Source organism: Silene latifolia, chromosome 2, assembly GCF_048544455.1.
Source record: "Silene latifolia isolate original U9 population chromosome 2, ASM4854445v1, whole genome shotgun sequence".
Taxonomy (NCBI): domain Eukaryota; kingdom Viridiplantae; phylum Streptophyta; class Magnoliopsida; order Caryophyllales; family Caryophyllaceae; genus Silene; species Silene latifolia.
This window is the reverse complement of record NC_133527.1, coordinates 69,525,739-69,544,544: the sequence shown is the minus strand read 5'-3', so window position 1 is coordinate 69,544,544 and position 18,806 is coordinate 69,525,739.

The following is an 18,806-nucleotide window of genomic DNA, read 5'->3' as shown; positions in this document are numbered from 1 at the left end:
AATCACCAAAGCTAAGTAATCCTATTACTTTCTCGGATGAGGATTTGCCACCCTTCGGTGCTAGTCATAACTTGGCTCTTTATATCACCGTCATTTGCTTAAAGAAGAATGTGCCAATGACCTTAGTAGATGATGGCTCCGCGGTCAACGTCATACCCTTGAAAACGGCATATAAATTGGGCATAAAAGAATCAGATTGGACTCCTACCAATCAAGGTGTTCGCGCATATGATGGTACACGACGAAAGGTGGTGGGACTTGTTGACCTAACCATAGCCACAAGGCCAATTGAACGAAAGGTCAATTTTCAAATAGTGGACATCGAGGCATCCTTCAACATACTTCTGGGAAGACCCTGGATTCACGCTTCCAAAGCAATAACATCCACACTCCACCAGAAAATCAAAATCCCACTAAATGGTAAGGTGGTGACGATCACTTCGTCGCCCATCAAGGCAATCATCAAAAAGAAGTCAAGCAATCAAGTCCTTACAGATCCAGTACATGAACTTGGGGGCTTTCACATCATAAACGTCATAGAAAGCGAGTTGGCACCATTATACTACAATCCCTACTCTAACCTAGTGGTCAACCACATACTCAAAACCCAGGGATACTTCCCGGGAATGCCTTTGAATCCTATCCGAAGGAGCACCATTGCCCCCTACAAGGAGGGTAATTCACAAAGAATACCCCATGGATTAGGATACAAACCCACTAAAGAGGAAGTTCTCGAGATGCTCGCTCAAATTAAAAACCGTAAGAATGTGGGAATTCAAATGCGACCCTATCTCCCTACCCTAAATGGATACTTCGTTAGGGAAGGAAGTCAAGAATTCTTTCAGGGATTTCCCGAACCTTGGCATTATCTCGAAAGGAAGCTAGCCGGAATCGAGATCTTTCACGATTGCTACTTCATTCCTCCAGAAACGGTTCCTACCGTCAAGACTCGTCAAGAACCTTGCCTAGACGAACAAGCTGTGAGTCTACTATTTAGAGAAAATCGATTTGTTAGAGCCGCGCAGGATGAGATCATTACTATGATACTTCAAGATGATCACTTCAACCCTACCGCATTAATCACAGAAATCAACACCAATCAGCAGAAAGGATGGAGAAAATCGATCAAGTGGACAAACAACCAAGGAAGACTCTTCAAGCTCACTACTGGAGAAGGAGAGATGTTCAAAGGAGAACCAGAAGACGATGAATTAGAGTCAGAGTCGGAGTCAGAGTCGGAGTCTAGAGAAGTTTCTAGAGAGTCTCCTCCTGTCGTCGTTCCCACTCCCCTCGTTTCTCCTAGTCTAGTATCGAATAGCAACAGTAGTTCGGGAAATGTCCCAACTGCTGTCCCTTTACCGCCACTAACCACAGAACAGACGGCTTCTTTGTTTCAACTTTTCTCAAATCTTAATATGAATAAATCAGGTTCTGCTTACTCTTCGTGTTATCTTGAATGCAATTCTGTTTACGATGATGATGAGAATGACCCAGACCCTGACTTAATCGAAATACCTCCCTACATAGCCAAAGAAATACTACAAGAGGGGGAAGGGGGACCTGTGATAGAAGATACCGAACCCATCAACGTAGGAACTAAACTAGAACCCCAAGAACTTAGGATATGGACAACCCTGAGCCCCACCGAAAGGGCCAATTTCATAGACCTCCTACACGAGTTCAAGGACGTTTTTGCTTGGTCCTACAAAGATATGCCAGGGATCGACAGGGAGATTGCAGAGCACATAATCCCAATTAAACCAGGGTTCAAACCCGTGAAACAGAAACTTCGAAGAATGAGGACAGAATGGGCTCTCAAGATCAAAGAAGAAGTCGATAAACAATTCAAAGCCGGGTTTATCAAAGTTTTCGAGTACTCAGATTGGGTAGCTAACATAGTACCCGTACCCAAAAAGGATGGGAGAATCCGTGTTTGTGTTGACTTTAGAGAATTAAACAAAGCAAGCCCTAAGGATGACTTTCCTCTACCACATATCGACATATTAGTGGATAATACAGCGGCTCACGCGTTGCTATCCTTCATGGATGGATACGCGGGATATAACCAGATCAAGATGGCCTTAGAGGACATGCATAAGACCACCTTCGTCACTCAATGGGGAACCTACTGTTACACGGTCATGCCGTTTGGGTTAATCAACGCCGGAGCTACATACCAACACACCGCAACTACGCTCTTACATGACATGATGCATAAAGAAGTTGAGGTATACGTAGATGACATGATTGTCAAGTCCAAGGAAAGAGAGGGACATATTGTGAACCTTCGCAAATTCTTCTCGAGGCTACGGAAGTACAACATGAGGCATAATCCTCAAAAATGCGCATTCGGAGTGACATCTGGCAAACTCCTGGGATACGTGGTTAGCCAATGAGGTATAGAAATAGACCCTTCAAAGATCAAAGCTCTAATCGAGATGCCGCAACCTCAAACAGAGAAAGAAGTTAGGGGATTCCTAGGCAAGGTACAATACATCAGTCGATTCATATCGAAACTCACCATGATCTGCGAACCCATATTCAAGAAGGTAAAGAAAACAGATCACACCATGTGGGATGATGACTGTCAGAAGGCTTTCGACCGAATCAAGGAAATACTAGCCAAACCGCCAGTGCTCATGCCACCTCAACGGGATCAACCTCTTGGTTTATATCTCACGGTAACTGAAACGGCCATGGGCGCCATGCTAGCTCAAACCGTAGGAAAAGAAGAAAGAGCCATCTACTACTTTAGTAAAAAGTTCTTGGAGAACGAGTGCAAATACACACCACTCGAGAAGACATGCCTCGCTCTTGTGTGGGCAATGAAGAAGCTACGCCACTACATGCTTAGCTACTCCATCAAAATATTCTCCAAAATGGATCCTGTCAAATACCTCTTCGAGAAACCCGTTCTCAATGGACGTCTAGCGAGATGGACTTTGATGCTCTGTGAGTTCGATCTTAAATATGTACCTTTGAAAGTCATAAAGGGGCGCGCTGTTGCCGAATTCTTCGCAGAAAATCCCATCAATGACACACAAACGATAGACACTTGGTCATTTCCGGATGAAGATATACTCCAAACAGATGTAGACTCCTGGGACCTCTATTTTGATGGAGCATCGAACTTAAGAGGATTTGGAATAGGGGTGTTGCTCATTTCTCCTTAAGGCGAGCATACACCAATCTCTGTCAAACTCGAATTCGAGGTGACAAATAACGCTGCAGAATACGAAGCCTGTCTCATTGGATTGCAAGCGGCAGTAAGTTTAGGCATCAAGAATCTTCGAGTACACGGAGATTCCTCTTTGATCATCAACCAAGTTACGGGATCTTGGAAAATCCGAAGCGAAAGCCTGGCACCTTACCAAGCCAGAATAGACCAAGTAGCCCAATTATTCGATCAAGTAACCTACTTACATCTACCTCGAGAAGAAAATCAATTTGCGGACGCTCTTGCAGAACTCGCATATTTGATTAACATGCCGAATAGTATGGTAGAAATGCCTTTATGCATCAAACGACGATCAGAGCCAGCTTATGTGCACCAAATCACCGATGAAAAGGAAATTGCGGAGGAACCCTGGTTCCAAGCAATCCTAAACTTCAAACTCAACGGCACCTATCCACCAGAAATGGACAAAAGGGGACAACGCGCTATCCGCTTACTAGCTTCCCAATACGTCCTCATGCAAGGAGAGCTATACAAAAGAACACCTCTTGGTGTAATCCTACATTGTCTTGATCATTCACAGGCACGTAAAGTGATGGAAGAAGTCCATGATGGAGAGTGTGGCCCTCACATGAGTGGACCCATGATGGCAAAGAAAATCACACGTTTAGGATACTATTGGACCACGATGGAATCTGATTGCATCAAATATGTGAGACATTGCCATAATTGCCAAATCTTCGGGAATGTGCAACATGTCCCTCCCTCATTGCTTTACACCATGACATCTCCCTGACCATTTTCTGCTTGGGGAATTGACATCATCGGCAAGATCACTCCAGCCGGAACAGGAGGTCACTGTTTCATCCTAGTAGCAATCGATTATTTCACCAAGTGGGTAGAAGCGGCTTCCTACACCAGTCTTACAGCCAAGAATGTGGCAAAGTTCATACAAACCAATATCATCTGTCGATATGGTTGCCCACATGAGATCATCAGTGACAATGGATCACATTTCCAAGCTGAAACTGAACAATTACTAGCTAAGTACAAAATCAAGCACCACCACTCCTCGCCATATAGACCACAAACCAATGGCGCGGTAGAGGCAGCGAACAAAAACGTTGTCACAATTCTCAAGAAAATGATTGACAACTATAGAGATTGGCCGAGCAAGATACCCTTTGCTTTATGGGGATACCGTACATCCGTTAGGATGCCCACTGGGGCTACTCCTTTCTATTTGACCTACGGCATGGAAGTCGTACAACCAGTCGAGCTAGAAATACCATCCTTGCGTATTTTACTCGAAAGTCAAATACCCGAAGCCGATTGGAAGAGGGATAGATACGAAGAACTCATCCTCCTGGATGAACGAAGGTTATGTGCATTACATAATGTGCAAACATATCAGGCGCGTATCAAACGAGCCTTCAACAAAAGGGTTAAGCCAAGGAACATCAAAGAAGGGGATTTGGTCCTCAAGTCCATTAGGGCTCTTTTACCTGTCGATCCACGAGGAAAATTCAAACCCAGTTGGGTCGGGCCATTCCTAGTCAAGTCCATACTTCCAGAGGGTGCGGTTAGGATCACAGACCTAGACGGGAACAAATTTACCAACCCAACAAACCTTGACCAATTGAAACGTTACTATGTCTAGAATAGGAGCAAAAAACGCGCCTCGCGTGACCTCACGTGTCACTCTCGTGGCACGAAATAAACGGCCCCTGGCCAAGCTGAATCAAGCTAATGTCATCTTGTTCTTGCATTTTGACAATTTGTCATTGTCATATCATCAAATAAACTAAATTGCATTTTCAGAGTAAGTAAAGCACATGCTTATTTTTCTAAGTTCATTACAAGCTCTTGCTTAGAACAATTATTCTTTTACATTTACTCGAACTACGCGCAAGGGTTTGATTTCATTTTTTTAATGAATACGTAGGCAATCCTTCACGGGATACAACCCACTTAATCGCTTTAAATGTAAATAGAAGAACATTTGCAAATGCATTTGAAATTAGACAAGAATAATGAAAAGAAAACCACAACGGTTTCATAACCAATTAACCTCTTTTATTTCATTTCATAATAATAATACGTTACATAATAAAATCATAATAAAAATAAATAGGCTAATATTCTAAAAACCCCACCTTCTTATTAAAATAATAATAATAATAAATAATAATAATAAAAGACATAGGCTACTCTTCCATTTTCCCTTTGCCTTTGTCCTTCTTGTCATACTTCTTGTCGCGACCTCGAGCCGGACGCTCCTGCGCCACTTCCGACCTAATCACCAATGGTCTCTCTCGTGGTCTCGCTTTGCCATTCTTGCCAACCACCATCTCGACGGCAGGATAAATCTTTGGTTTCTTCGAAGGATGAACAACTCGAAACCCGGCTTCTTCCCTCCCTCGGTCAGGTGCTTCTCCTTCTCCTTTTCCACCTCGCGAACCTTGTAGTCAGCTGGTTCACACTTCCTCAGTCTCTCGCGCTCCTTCGGAGTAGCAGCCTTCCTCCACCGCATATATTAATCTGACACCCATAGAGCATTGACAGAAGAATTCAAGAACCAAATGTTCCTCTGAGCGCATTTGATGGCCCATTCTCTTCGACTCTCCGTAGTAAGCGCCACGGCAGTCTGCGGGACAGTGTCAAGCTTTAGGATCATCTGCTTCAATCCAACCTGCCTCATTAACCTCTCCGGGAAGATGCACATCATAAACTCCAAGCCGGGAATGCGAACAGCTCAGATAGGATCCAGGGAAGATACTCCATTAACAGATTTGAGGTGCCACCATGGTACGATCCATCTAATTAAGGGGCCATCTTCACTTTTCAATTTGTTTTCCCAGTAATTGCACACTCGAGTGAAGTCCACCATGTAAAGCCTGGTCCTCATTGCAATCGAACGAGCATGATAAGCAGGAACATTAACTGGGGGCTCGATCAATCGAAGACGCTCCATAAGCCAGACCTACCAAAAGCGGGTGTTAGCAAAAAAAAAAAAAAAAAAACGAAAATAAAATAAAATAAAGAAAAGTACTCTTTTACCTGCAAAATAATGGGACTTCCCAAATACGGTAGGTCGCGGTTGGCTTTCCTGTTATCCAAGCCCAATAGGATCTCTCCTAAACACAGACAAGCTGGGCTCCTGCGCAGCTCCATTTGCTCAATCAGGCTCAAAAGACGAGGGCCGCCCCTCATGTCCTCATCAACATGCCCTTGAAGGACATATACATGCAGTAGGCAAAACCCGAATGCCCTTCGCCTTGCAACATAAGAAACAGTAGGATCAGCCTTATTGATGAAGCGATCGATGAAATCAAACATTCGCACTCCCTTAGAGGCCACAAGACGGTCAACATCAACTCTGGCCAATCCAAGCAAGTCTCTAAACTTATTCTTATACCCTTGAGAAGTGGAGGGTATAGCAGGCAAATGTTCCGGATCCCAACCACCAATCGCAGCAATCTCCTCAGGAAATGGGCAAATGCCTCCTCCAGGAAAGGCAAATACGTGATGATTAGCGTCCCAATAGTCAAGACAAGCATCGAGAAACGGTTTGACTACCTTGATCAATTTCAAGCTCAAAAGTGCTCCAAAATTATAAGCACCCATGTCATACTTCTCCACACTAGAGAACTCATTTGTCCACTCTTTTAGACGAATTTCAAGAGTATTCATGATGTAGGCTTATTTTGGGAGTTTTTGTGTAATAAGACGAAGAAAGACGGAAGAATTATGTGATAAAACCTCCTTCGACGTCTCTATTTATACTAAAAGTTGTTTCCTAAAATCCGTCAGAACGGACGCACTGGGGAACAGGCGCAGCAGGTGCTGCGCCTCTTCCTCAACTCTTTTCCTATTCATACGAGTTATTATTTTGGTAAATGCATTAAGTTACCATATTTCGTGTTTCCTAAATCCGCGGGCACGCATCTCGAGACGATATCGACATTTTTGTCGTTTTAGCACACTTATACATTTCTTTTTAATTTTATTTTTGGGGAATCATTTCACCAATTTAATTTCATTGGTTTCTTTTTACATTTTGATATTTAATTATATCATTTTTTCAAACTTTACATTTCTCTTTTGCTTTTTTTCCTTTTGGGGAGAATCATTTCACTCTCCATTTCAAACTTAAATGTTTTTCTTTTTTTCTTTTTTAGGGGGTAACCCTCCCTACTGTCTGGTCATTTCCGACCAAATTTTTGCCATTTCCGACCAAATTTTTGCATTTCATTTCTGGTCATACCTTTTGCATTTTCTAGTCATTGTTTTGGGCTTATTTAGGCCATTTGTACAAATATATGTTCTGTGTGATTTCTTTGTAAATTTCGGTAGCATGACGGCGTAAACCGTCATCTACCAAACCTGTTCAAAGCTAACCTACAGGTAAAAACAAAGCAACCCAGCAGCAAAGGCACTCAGGCCATCATATATACAACCAAAAAAGGGATATGTACACCAAACTGGGGGCTCGAGCCCCGAAACAAGATCCAAATGTCCAAAAAAGTATAAATGTACAAAAATACAGCCAAAAGCAACGCGGAAGCTACTGCTGGTCGCCGTCTAGCTCAGCAACTCTCGCCTCGAGAGCAACAACCTCGGCGTCACGAACATCGAGCTCCCTCAACAAGCGAGCCGTCTCTTCTCGGGACTGGGCAAGCTCTCGCTCCAGCTCGCGCTCCCTCTGCAAACAACAAAGCTGACTCATGTCAATCATTTCAAGCATAAAGGAAAATTAGAAAACTCAAAAATAAAGTAAACGGAAGGTTCTCACCAGACGTCCTCGGCCACCAGCAAGTGCTTCGACGGCAGTAGCCCGCCGCCGGTTGGCTAACCTCCACAAAGCCACGAACCGGGATGGCGCGACCTGCATTTCAAAAGGAAAATGTGTAGCAACTGAGCAAAGTCGAGCATATGTGTTCTTACACAAAAACTATACAAGCTAGAAGACTCACCCTCCGAATCAGATGCTTCCAATCGTCCAAGCCAGCATCTCTCACCGCCACGTCAAAGTCACGTAGCTCGGAGATCGTCGTCATCTCTGTCATGTCGGTGTACTCAAGGGTCTTAGGGTACTCTAGGGGCTCGATGCCCGCCGCCTCGACCTCCTGCAAGATCAGATGACTACCGTTAACCGATGATCTTTCATCATATGCTCAAACAATCAAAAATGAAAAAGGGTAAAAGCACTTACCACAACCGGCCAGTACGCCAACCTCCCGTAGAGGAACGTCGAGTAGTCCTCGCCAGGAAGAAGGAGGGCGTCACCACCGACGCCAGCCAAGTCAGCCTCCCTCTCAGCCTCAGAAGGCTCCCTAAACATCGTCCGAGGAGGATCGATGGGAACCGTCAAGACGTTTCGAGAGCACTGTCGAGTCAGGCGCTCGCCTAAGTACCATACAGGAACCATCGACGTCCTCAGCAGCAGCCGGCTCGAGCTCCTAGGTCGAAGGACCTCAGCCACGAAAGGAGGAGCGCCAGCGTACTCCTCCCAAGGCCTGGGCACCTACTAGAAAAGCAAATGAAAGGTCATTCTTATGATCAGTTCTAAAAGAAGGAGAAAGAAACACAGAAAAATGTAAGGTGAAATACTCACGCCGTCCAGCTGAATAGCGTTCACCTCCCGCCGACAGACGTCGTGGAAGGAACGCTGACTCCTCGTACGACACATCACCCAATCCCTCACGACGGGATATGCCTTCTCCACCGGCTCCGTCCTCTTTGGCGCGAGGCTCGGGAAGTAGGAGTACACCCAAGCCTGTAAATCAAGATAATCAACAACGATCTTTCGTGATTTGATAAGAAAAGGAAATGATCTTTCATGAGAAGAGGTGAAGGTTCATACCTCCAACAGTAGTCCAGGGCCGACAGCAGCAGGAGAAGTTCCCTTCTCCATTAACTCCGGACGAACCATGGCCCTCACGAAGCGGATGAGGACCGCAAAACCAACAGTGACCCAGTCCCAACGGCCTAGGGAGCTCAGGTCAGAAAGAAAGGGAAGAAGCTTCGTCGAAAGCCTCTCGCCCTTGTCTCCGAGGTAAATCGAAGACAGAAACCACCAGAGCCACAAGTGGACTCTCTGCTCTACAGTGCAGGGAGGAGGAGCTGTCTCCCTCCCCTCGATCACCACCAACGTCAGGGTCTTCCCCGCGAAGTAGTCCCGCACGTAAGAACTAGGCACCAAGCCAGGTACCGCAGCCGCCTTCGGCGCCAAATTCCAGCCGATCAGCCTCCTGGCCTCCGCCGAGTAACCCCTTATGTCCGTCTCTGGCCACTCCACCACCTCAGTCCCACACAGCAGACCAGAAATCATGCCGTAGTCCTCCAGTGTGACCCCCACCTCACCAAAAGGCATGTGAAACGTGGAGGTCGTGTCCCAAAACCGGTCCAAGAACGCTCGGACGAGATTGAGGTTAGCCCGAAGCTTCCTCCTCGCAATATCCCTCCAGGCCTGCACCAAGGCGCCGAATGCTCCCCGCTCGATCATGGCCTGCTCCTCAGCTGGCAGCCTCTCGTAGCACCCCATCGCCGTCGTATAGCCCGAGAACGACCTGATGTTCCCGGCCTCCTATATTGATTTGAAACAAAAGCTATCTTTAGCTCAAATGAAGGAGAAAAGGAATGACAAACAGAAATGAAAGAAGATGAATGGAGAGTTATGAATCCTATTTACCAAACTCTTCACCGTCCTGTAGAACAGGTGACCCTCCGCAGCCCAGAGGAGGTGCCTACTGTCCCAGGTCTCAGCCCATGCAGGTGCTCTCCTCAGCTGGCGACCACCTCGTCCAATGTTGGCCCGTCTCGGGGCCTCCTCCTCCTCAGCAGCCTCCTCCTCCTGGACCTCGTCCTCAACAGCCATCACCGCAGCGGTTAAAGCCTCCTCAAGCACCTGAGAAGGGTCAACAACAATGTCTATGTCCATGGGAGCCCGCCCAGACGTAGAAGCCTCATCACCTGCAAAATTAAAGTGAATTTAGGCCGCGTCAAGTGACAACAAGCCTTGATTAGGGTATTTTCGAGTTTTCGGAGCTCTGAAATCGCTCTTTTCTTGCCATCTTTGGCAATTTTCCCACAAACCTGTCCGCTCATGTGATAATTTGGGTCAAGTCAAGCCTAAGTTGAAGCCTAGTCATGGGTTTGAGTCGGAATTTCGGCAGCATTTCGTTATAACGGCGATTATGCCCTAAGAAGTGTCCTGAAAAAGCCATCACAAACCAAAATTCCGAGATGGTAGGAAGTTTAACCATCACACAAGGATTCCAGATATCAAGTTTCGTCACAAATGGGCAATCCTAAAGCCATTTTCGAAGCAATTTACGGTTTAGCTGTGAAACCGTCTCAATTTCACTCAAATGCTCAAAACTCAACAACAATTCGAAACAAATACATGGTTATGATCCTTATACTACCAATTTGCCATTTACAAAGTCAATTTCGCAAGACAAAGTCGTTTAGGGGAAAAGCCCCAAATTTTCGACTAATTAGGGTCGAAAACCCTAATTTTGTCGATCCCATTTGATCAAATACAGAAGATAAATGCAAGATTGATACACATAACTCGATTAGTCATGGCAAATGCAAGATTTTGGATCAAATTTCGACGGAAATGGTTGGAATTTGAGAGAGTAATTGAGATTTTGTGTTTCGAATAAATGAAATGAAACCCCTGTTTCATTGGGGTTTTACGCAGAAAAGCCACACCCAGGAATGGACGCAGCAGGTGCTGCGCCTCTTCCAAGGGACGCAGATCTTGCTACGCCTCTTCCTCAGCTTCCCTTCATATGAGTTTTCAAAAATTCGTTATGAGTTCCTTATTTTGTGGGCCCATCCTTGGTGCGCCTCTTCCTTGATGCTACGTCGCGTATTTGGTCCGTTTGACGTATGTTATTCACCCGGATCCACATATTCCAAGCCAACAACAAATTATCGCCTTTCTTATCCAAGACTTAGCTTGTCACAACGAGCGTTCCTTCTTTGACAGGTGTTTCGACACGCCTTTATTATGTTCCCCCAGCGAGAGTACACGGATAGACTTTCCCTCTCGAGACATGGAGATCAGTTCCCGATTATGTTCCCCCAGTGAGAGTACACGGATAGACTTTCCCTCTCGAGACATGGAGATAAGTTCCCGATTAAGTTCCTCAGCGAGAATTCACGACCGACAGTCACTTCCTCTCGAGACATGGAGATTAACATTGACGCCAAATTCTTCCGAAGTTTGTTTGAAGCTGAACACAAGCAAATTTCACCTAGCGGTTCCAGACTGTGTCCTGCTGTCTTTCCCAAAATCACCGTTTTATCCCTCAGGCGATCCTTCATCCCGTTAGGTAACTCTTTTCAGGATAAGCGCTTCAGATCTTTCAGAAACTAACCTTAATCTTTCAGGCAACCCTTTAGATAAATTTTGGGATAATCCTGCCTTCAGATAATCCTTTATTTCTTCAGACACTTCAGGATAATCCTTTCAGTATCCTTTCAGATAACCCCTTTTCAGTTAAGTCCTCTTTCAGTCCTTTAGAGAGAGTTGTCCTTCAACCTTTCCTTTAGTGAGAGATAGCCTTCAGAGTTAGCCTTAGAAAGTGTTAAGAAGCTTCTTCTGAATCCCTGTGACCCCTAATGCCTTCAGACACCAAGTAATCTTCAGACCAAAGAGTTTCGCCGAAGCGTCTTCAGTCCCGTTTCACCCGGGGTATCTCAGGTATGGTCTCTTCTTATGGCTGGCGAACCTCCTTACGTAGTCTAATGGATTTTAAATGACCCTCCCCGATAGTCGACAGACTCTAAAATGTTCCCGACGACAGGTCCTTGGTTCAGACCTCTTGAGCCGCATCGCGTCGCCATAGTCGTCAGGTTGTAATCTTCGATTGACCTGATGGGTATACTTTGACTTTCGCCTTGTCCAAGCCTCAGTCAAAGTGGGGGCTCTGTAGATACCTCATTTCTGCACCTCCTGCAAACCACCCGGTGATGATTGGGCCGCATATTTGGTATGCAGAACGATTTGTGACAGTTCGTAAGTTTATCGTCAAGTGATCGCTCAAACATTTATGCCTACCTCTTAATTGTCATCTATGCGCCGATACGGTCGTTTTGACAGTATTTAGAGTACATTTGGAGTCCGGGCCTAAAACCGTCTTCATTTTCTGACAGCCATTAAAATGCCGAGTCGGAATGTTCTGGAATGTTCCGGATATTTCTATTCCATATTTTATAAATCTTTTAGTCTTTGGTAAACAATTTCCCGTAATATTCACACAAAATATTAAGGAAAACCAAATTATTCCGTTATTCCATAAACTAAACACGGAAATCTTTCTTCCGCAGGAGGAAACCACCTGGGAAAGGACGCAGCAGGTGCTGCGCCTCTTCCAAGAGACGCAGTGCCTGCTACGCCTCTTCCCAAGTCCTTTTCTGCGTATTTTTTCGTATCTTTTCATATCTTTTCGAGATTCACTTCCAAAGTCTCTCCGAAAACCCTACTTCCTCCACGTGAGTAGTATAAATAGAGACCTTCGGTCCCTCATATTTCTCACGCGAGTGTCCGCCCTTCTCTTCTCCCTTTGCATTCTAGACCACGTTCTAACTTTTTGGCGTCTACGTGCTTGAACTTTCGACCACGTAAGCTCGGATCCTTCTGAGTACTAGCCTCGTTTTGCATGACCGACCAATTTGACCAACTCCACCATAATCAACTTAATCCATCTGTTTTAATTCCTCTTACGAGGGCACTTTCGTTACATTCGAGTCGAGCATCACTAATCGTTAACTTAGTTCATCTCATTTCATCAAACATGTAAGTCTGAGGGTGTAAATCTCTCTTTTATTTATTGTTCTTCATTTATTGTAAGATTTATGTCGAAAATACAATTAAAACCGATTTCTAAAACCCTTTGTTTAAACCCTTTTTACGGATTAACAGGAGACAGACATCGAGAAGGGACGCAGCAACTGCTGCGCCTCTTGGAAAGGACGCAGCACTTGCTGCGCCTCTTCCTGAGGTTGCCGTCGTTCCTGCTTCTCTTCTTCCTCCTTCGTCTTCTGTTGATTTTGTTTTCGTCTTTGTTCGTTCTTATTTCGTTCACATGATAATTTAACATATTGTTCATCATTAACATATAATCCGTCATTAAATTCCACTTAAATCCCAAGTAATCAATATTTGCGGGTTTTCGTCACTAAAGTCAACTCCGGGTTGTAGAAATTCGATTCATTCATATTGGGTTTCTGGAATTCGATCTTTGATATATTCTCACCTGTTTATTATCATATTCATCATTAATCCATATAATTAACCTAATTAATTAGTTAGTTTGTTTAATCTATTAATTAATCCTTATAAATCTTGTATATAATTCGTCCTAATCAGTTTCACCCATGTTTATTGCTTTCATGACCCTTAATCACATGTAAATAATCTACTAATCACTTTCATCCGAGTCAAATAATATAATCAATCATTAAAATTAACCAACGAACATTAACAACTTGCAATTCCGGCTTCACAGCCAGAACTGAGCCAAGGAACAGACGCAGCAACTACTGCGCCTCTTCTAGAGGGCGCAGTTCTGCTGTGCCTGTTCCTGGCTGATTTCTGTCTCTGAACTCCCGTGTTGCCTTGACTTAGTTTATTTGATTACGTATTAATCTACTATTAATCGTATCATCGCCTAATTTCTGTTCGTTAATTTATTTATTCTTTTTTTTCCAAATCATCCGTTTTAGATGTATTTTCGACATAAATCATTAAACCCGATGTAATTATTGTAATTTTCATTATTGTAATTTCCTTTATTGTATTTATCATTGTACCTTTTTATTGCTTGTATGCCTTCACATGTAATCGATCCTAAATCTCAAATTTGACCCAATTGAAATGTTAAATTAATTGTTTACCGACGTTGGATGTTGCATTGCATGCATATAATCGACAATATATCGAGTATAGACGATTTTCCCTAATCATTAGTAGAGGCCGCTATCGAGGCAGGCGGGATTAGGTGTTCGATCAAAAGAGCTTCCTAATACGTACCCTCACCCCTTACTCCAGATCTCTGTGAACATCCGTGTTCATTGGCATCCACGAGAGTCATTCTAGACATAGAATGCTAAGGGTAACGAGTTCTTGGTGTCTATGTCACTACTTTGTGTCTTGACATGGCACGAGGTATTTGAACGGTTTCCAATTTTCTACAATAAATTGGTGGCGACTCCACAAATGCAAACGCTTGTTCTCCCAAGCGCCCCCGTGGGCCCATTGTCCACAACACCCTATTCATAAGATCCATGAAAGCGGCCGGTGCATTTGTTAGTCCAAACGGCATTACCACGAACTCATAATGTCCATATCTTGATCTAAAAGCGGTCTTTGGGATGTCTTCATCTTTGATCTTTAATTGGTGATAGCCCGAACGTAGGTCAATCTTTGAAAACACTCTGACTCCACTAAGTTGGTCAAACAAGTCATCAATCCTCGGTAGAGGGTATTTGTTTTTGATGGTAACATTGTTCAACTCCCCATAATCAATGCACAATCTTAACGTCCCATCCTTCTTCTTTACAAATAGAATCGGTGCTCCCCAAGGTGAAACACTCGGCCTAATGTAACCTTTGGCTGCCAATTCCCGGAGTTATTTCTTCAATTCTTGTAGCTCCTTTGGACTCATCCGGTACGGGGCCTTAGAAATTGGTCCCGCGTCTGGTCGCAAGTCCACTCTGAACTCTACTTCCCTCGGTGGGGGTAATCCGGGCAACTCTTCCAGAAATACATCCTCAAATTCTTCCACCACCGGTATATCCCTAGCTTGAGGCCTCTCCACACTAGTGTCCCACATGTGACATAAAATCATGGGGCACTTCTTCTTTAGGCAAGTCTTTAGGGTCATTACCGAAACTAGTTTTACCTTAGGCTTGACTAGATAACCTTTTTATGACACCCTAATACCCTTAGGTCCTTTCAAAGCAATCTTCTTTTGGTAGCAATCTATGTTGGCTTTGTGCTTACTCAACCAATCCATTCCTAGTATTATCTCAAACGCCTCCAAAGGAATTTCTAAAAGATCTACCGGGAAATTTGTTTTATGAATTAAGACGGGTACTTCTTTGTAAATCCTTGAACATGTAATAGACTCCCCCGAAGGTATAGTCACGTCATCTTTGGCTAGTTCGCCCTCCCCCAATCCTAAGGTCGGTACACGGTTCCTAGACACGAAAGAATGTGTGGCCCCCAAGTCGAATAAAACAAAGCATGGGTGAGAGTTAACAAGAAATGTACCGGATACAACGTGGGCATCTTCCTGGGCACTCCTCTTGTCCATATTAAAGAGCTTGCCACTAGTCTTGGGTGCTCCTTGGACTGTGCTAGCCGATTGAGTTGGCCTATCCCCGAAAGTATTACCGCCCGCATAGCTTGTTGGCCTTGATGGGGTCCCTCGGTTGTAGTTCCCTCGATTGTTTCCGTTATTGAAGTTGGGATTTGCATTCCTTGGGTTACCCCAAGCCCCCAAGTTCCGGTTGCTTGCTCTACTTTGGGAAGGGGTGTGGTAAGAGTTTGCTTGTCCAAATCTCCGGTTATTTCCCTTTTGAGCACTAGTGCATTCCACTCTTTTGTGACCGAGGCCACCACAGTTATAAAATCTTAACCCTCCTCCTTCACTAGCGGCCCTATTCCCATAGTTTCTTGCCCCACCAAAGCTATTTCCTTGGGTTCCTCCCGAGTACGACTTGGATTGGTTAAAAGTAATCTTCTTGGATTGATACTCTCCTTCACCTTCATTCCTCCTTTTCTCCCCGGACCTCTCCTTAACATCCTTGGTGACACTGAGTAGCCTCTCCGCGTTACCGGCCCTAGCATAGACTTCTTTTACACTAGAAAAATCTTCGGGAGGGAGCTTCTCCAAGAGCTTGACGGTCAAACCTCCCTCAAACTTGAGAGCTAAGTGAGATTGGCTATGGTGAAGGTCCTCCATATAAGTAGCGAGCTCAGAAAAGCGGATGTAGTAATCTTGCACGGTCATAACGAACCGGTCGAATTCCGCTCGAAGCTTGCACCTCACGTGCTCGGGGATGAATTCATTCCTCATATCCATCTTGAAATCGGCCCAAGGGATGGCGGCTTCGCCCCTCTCTTCATATAAGTTCTTCATAGCTTCCCGTTCCTTGTACCACCAACCTCCCGCAACTCCTCCCAAGTAGAAGGCGGCTTGCTCCACCTTAAGGTCTTCCGGGCACCTCACCACCTCGAACACGTTCTCCATCTCTCTTACCGAATCACTAAAAAAGGCAAGGATCCCCCACCCCAAGGTACTTGGTGGGGCGGTGGCGTGAGATGGCGGTGCTTACGGCCGAGGCATCCATTGCCGCATCCCTCTCCCGAGTGACATTCCTTAGAGCTTCGGTGAGGGCCTCATTTTGAGCAATGAGCCGCTCCATTTCCTCCTAGGACACACGAGGCATAGGGGAAGGAGTCCTTGCACGGGGTCTTGGCATAATGTCTCTTCAATAAGTATAACAAACGTCAATACATGTCTCAAAACACGAGCCAATAGGTATTGACCACTATACGGGCCCACTCGGTCGAGTGAGGGAAGTCACTCGGTCGAGTAGCAAGCCCACTCGGTCAAGTGGTGTCCCACTTGGTCGAGTGTCTCAACAATCATAAGGTTTCCCAAAATCCCCAGGGGTCCACTCGATCGAGTGGTCTCACAGCTCGGTCGAGTGTGATACACACGGTCGAGCGAATCCTTCACTCGGTCGAGTGCCACAACAATCAGAAGGTTTCCAGAATTCTCCCATAATCCACTCGGTCGAGTGGCCATAATACTCGGTCGAGTAGGTCACACTCAGTCGAGTGAGACCTTCACTCGGTCGAGTGTGGCAAATTACAGGAGCTCTTTGATTCTGGAATGGCATCCACTCGGTCGAGTGGGAGGGGCATTCGGTCGAGTGCTTTCTAGTCGACCGAGTTCCTCTCTTCACTTGGCCGAGTACACTAAATAAGGGTCATCTATTCTTTCTAACTCACACAAGTCCACATATAACCCTATTCACATGTTCCTATACGCAAGCACGGAAGAGAATATAGACATATGCACCACATATGACACACGTATGATGGTACTTAACACGTATACTAACTATTATACATCCCACATATCTTTCTCAAAAGTTTACCATCATTGAGCATATTATCATGTAGGACATCACCAAGCATACTAAATTTCACAACATCAAGCAAGAAGTATGCAACAATCATATGCACCAAACACGTCCCATTACCCACGCGTAGTGACCGACTTAAGTTAAGAGGGCAAGTACTCAACCTTGAGACGTCTCGCAAGCTTGTCACAAACCCTCTAAAACTCAAACCGGGTTCATTTTAAATTGCCTCACCTAGTTCAGTGGTTCATTGGTTAGCCTCCAAAACCGTCGCTCTGATACCACTTTGTAACACCCCCATAGGTCGGGACCCTTCCTCTAGGTAATTCCCAACATATGGAGGTATCACAAGCCTTGGTTTCCCAAGAGTGTAGTGCGAACAACAAGTAAAGAAGTAATTTAGATAACATAAATAGTTAAGTTCTAGAGTTAAGTGACCACAAGGGAGGGATATGAAAATCATCCCATTAATACAACCAAATCGAATGGAGTCTAAATGTCAAAAACTAGATAAGAACAAATGACGACAACGAGGTAGACCGCTCCCAAGCCCGCCACTCAACACATGCACCTGTCGACACTGCTCCCCATATGGGCGGAAATCACCATATGGTTCATCACAGACATTCAAACCCAAGTGTTAGCCAATGATATGAATGTTCAATAATAATCAAGAGATGCAACTAACTTACTAATTTGATGAGGTATGTAACATGACAAACATCCACCAAACTCATCTCCTCCAACCGTGATCGGGACACGCCCACGACATCACATAAACTACTAAGGTACTCGAAACACATCCGTGGTACCAGGCCCGAGTGCGACTCGAGTCCCCTGCCAGACAACATGCCTCACCGCATGGGTCCCTCCATAACCCAAGTACTAATGTGCACATTCCCTTGGAGTGGGAAGCTCCAATGGAGACTTGAGCGGAAGACGGTTTCCCAACCGCCTTTCACCTCCAAAACCATCACCAACCCTCTCCTCCAACAATCTCCAATGTCAACAATTCACCAACAACAAGAATAATCAACAAACAAGCATGCCATTAAATTCATACAACAATCAATTCATGCTCATAACTTCATTAATTCATTTTCTCTTCTTTTAATTGTTCATTAACATGTTATAGTGCAAGATAATTAATGCTAGAGTCATTCACCATGCTCATTCTTCCCAAAATCATTATGAGACCACAATATGTACCAAACCTTAATTATCCAACACATGTTATAATGCAACTACTATGAGATAAATGTAATTAATGATAGTAAATGTACAATTAAACACTCATAACACAATAGCTAAGTAGGGAAACCCTACCTAGTGCTTATCTTCACAATTCCACAAGCTAATCCCTAGAAATGCTCCTCAATGAAGCTTCGTACACATATTAATTACTATAATCAATACTACAATTTATTATAATAAACACACTAACTAAACCCTTTAA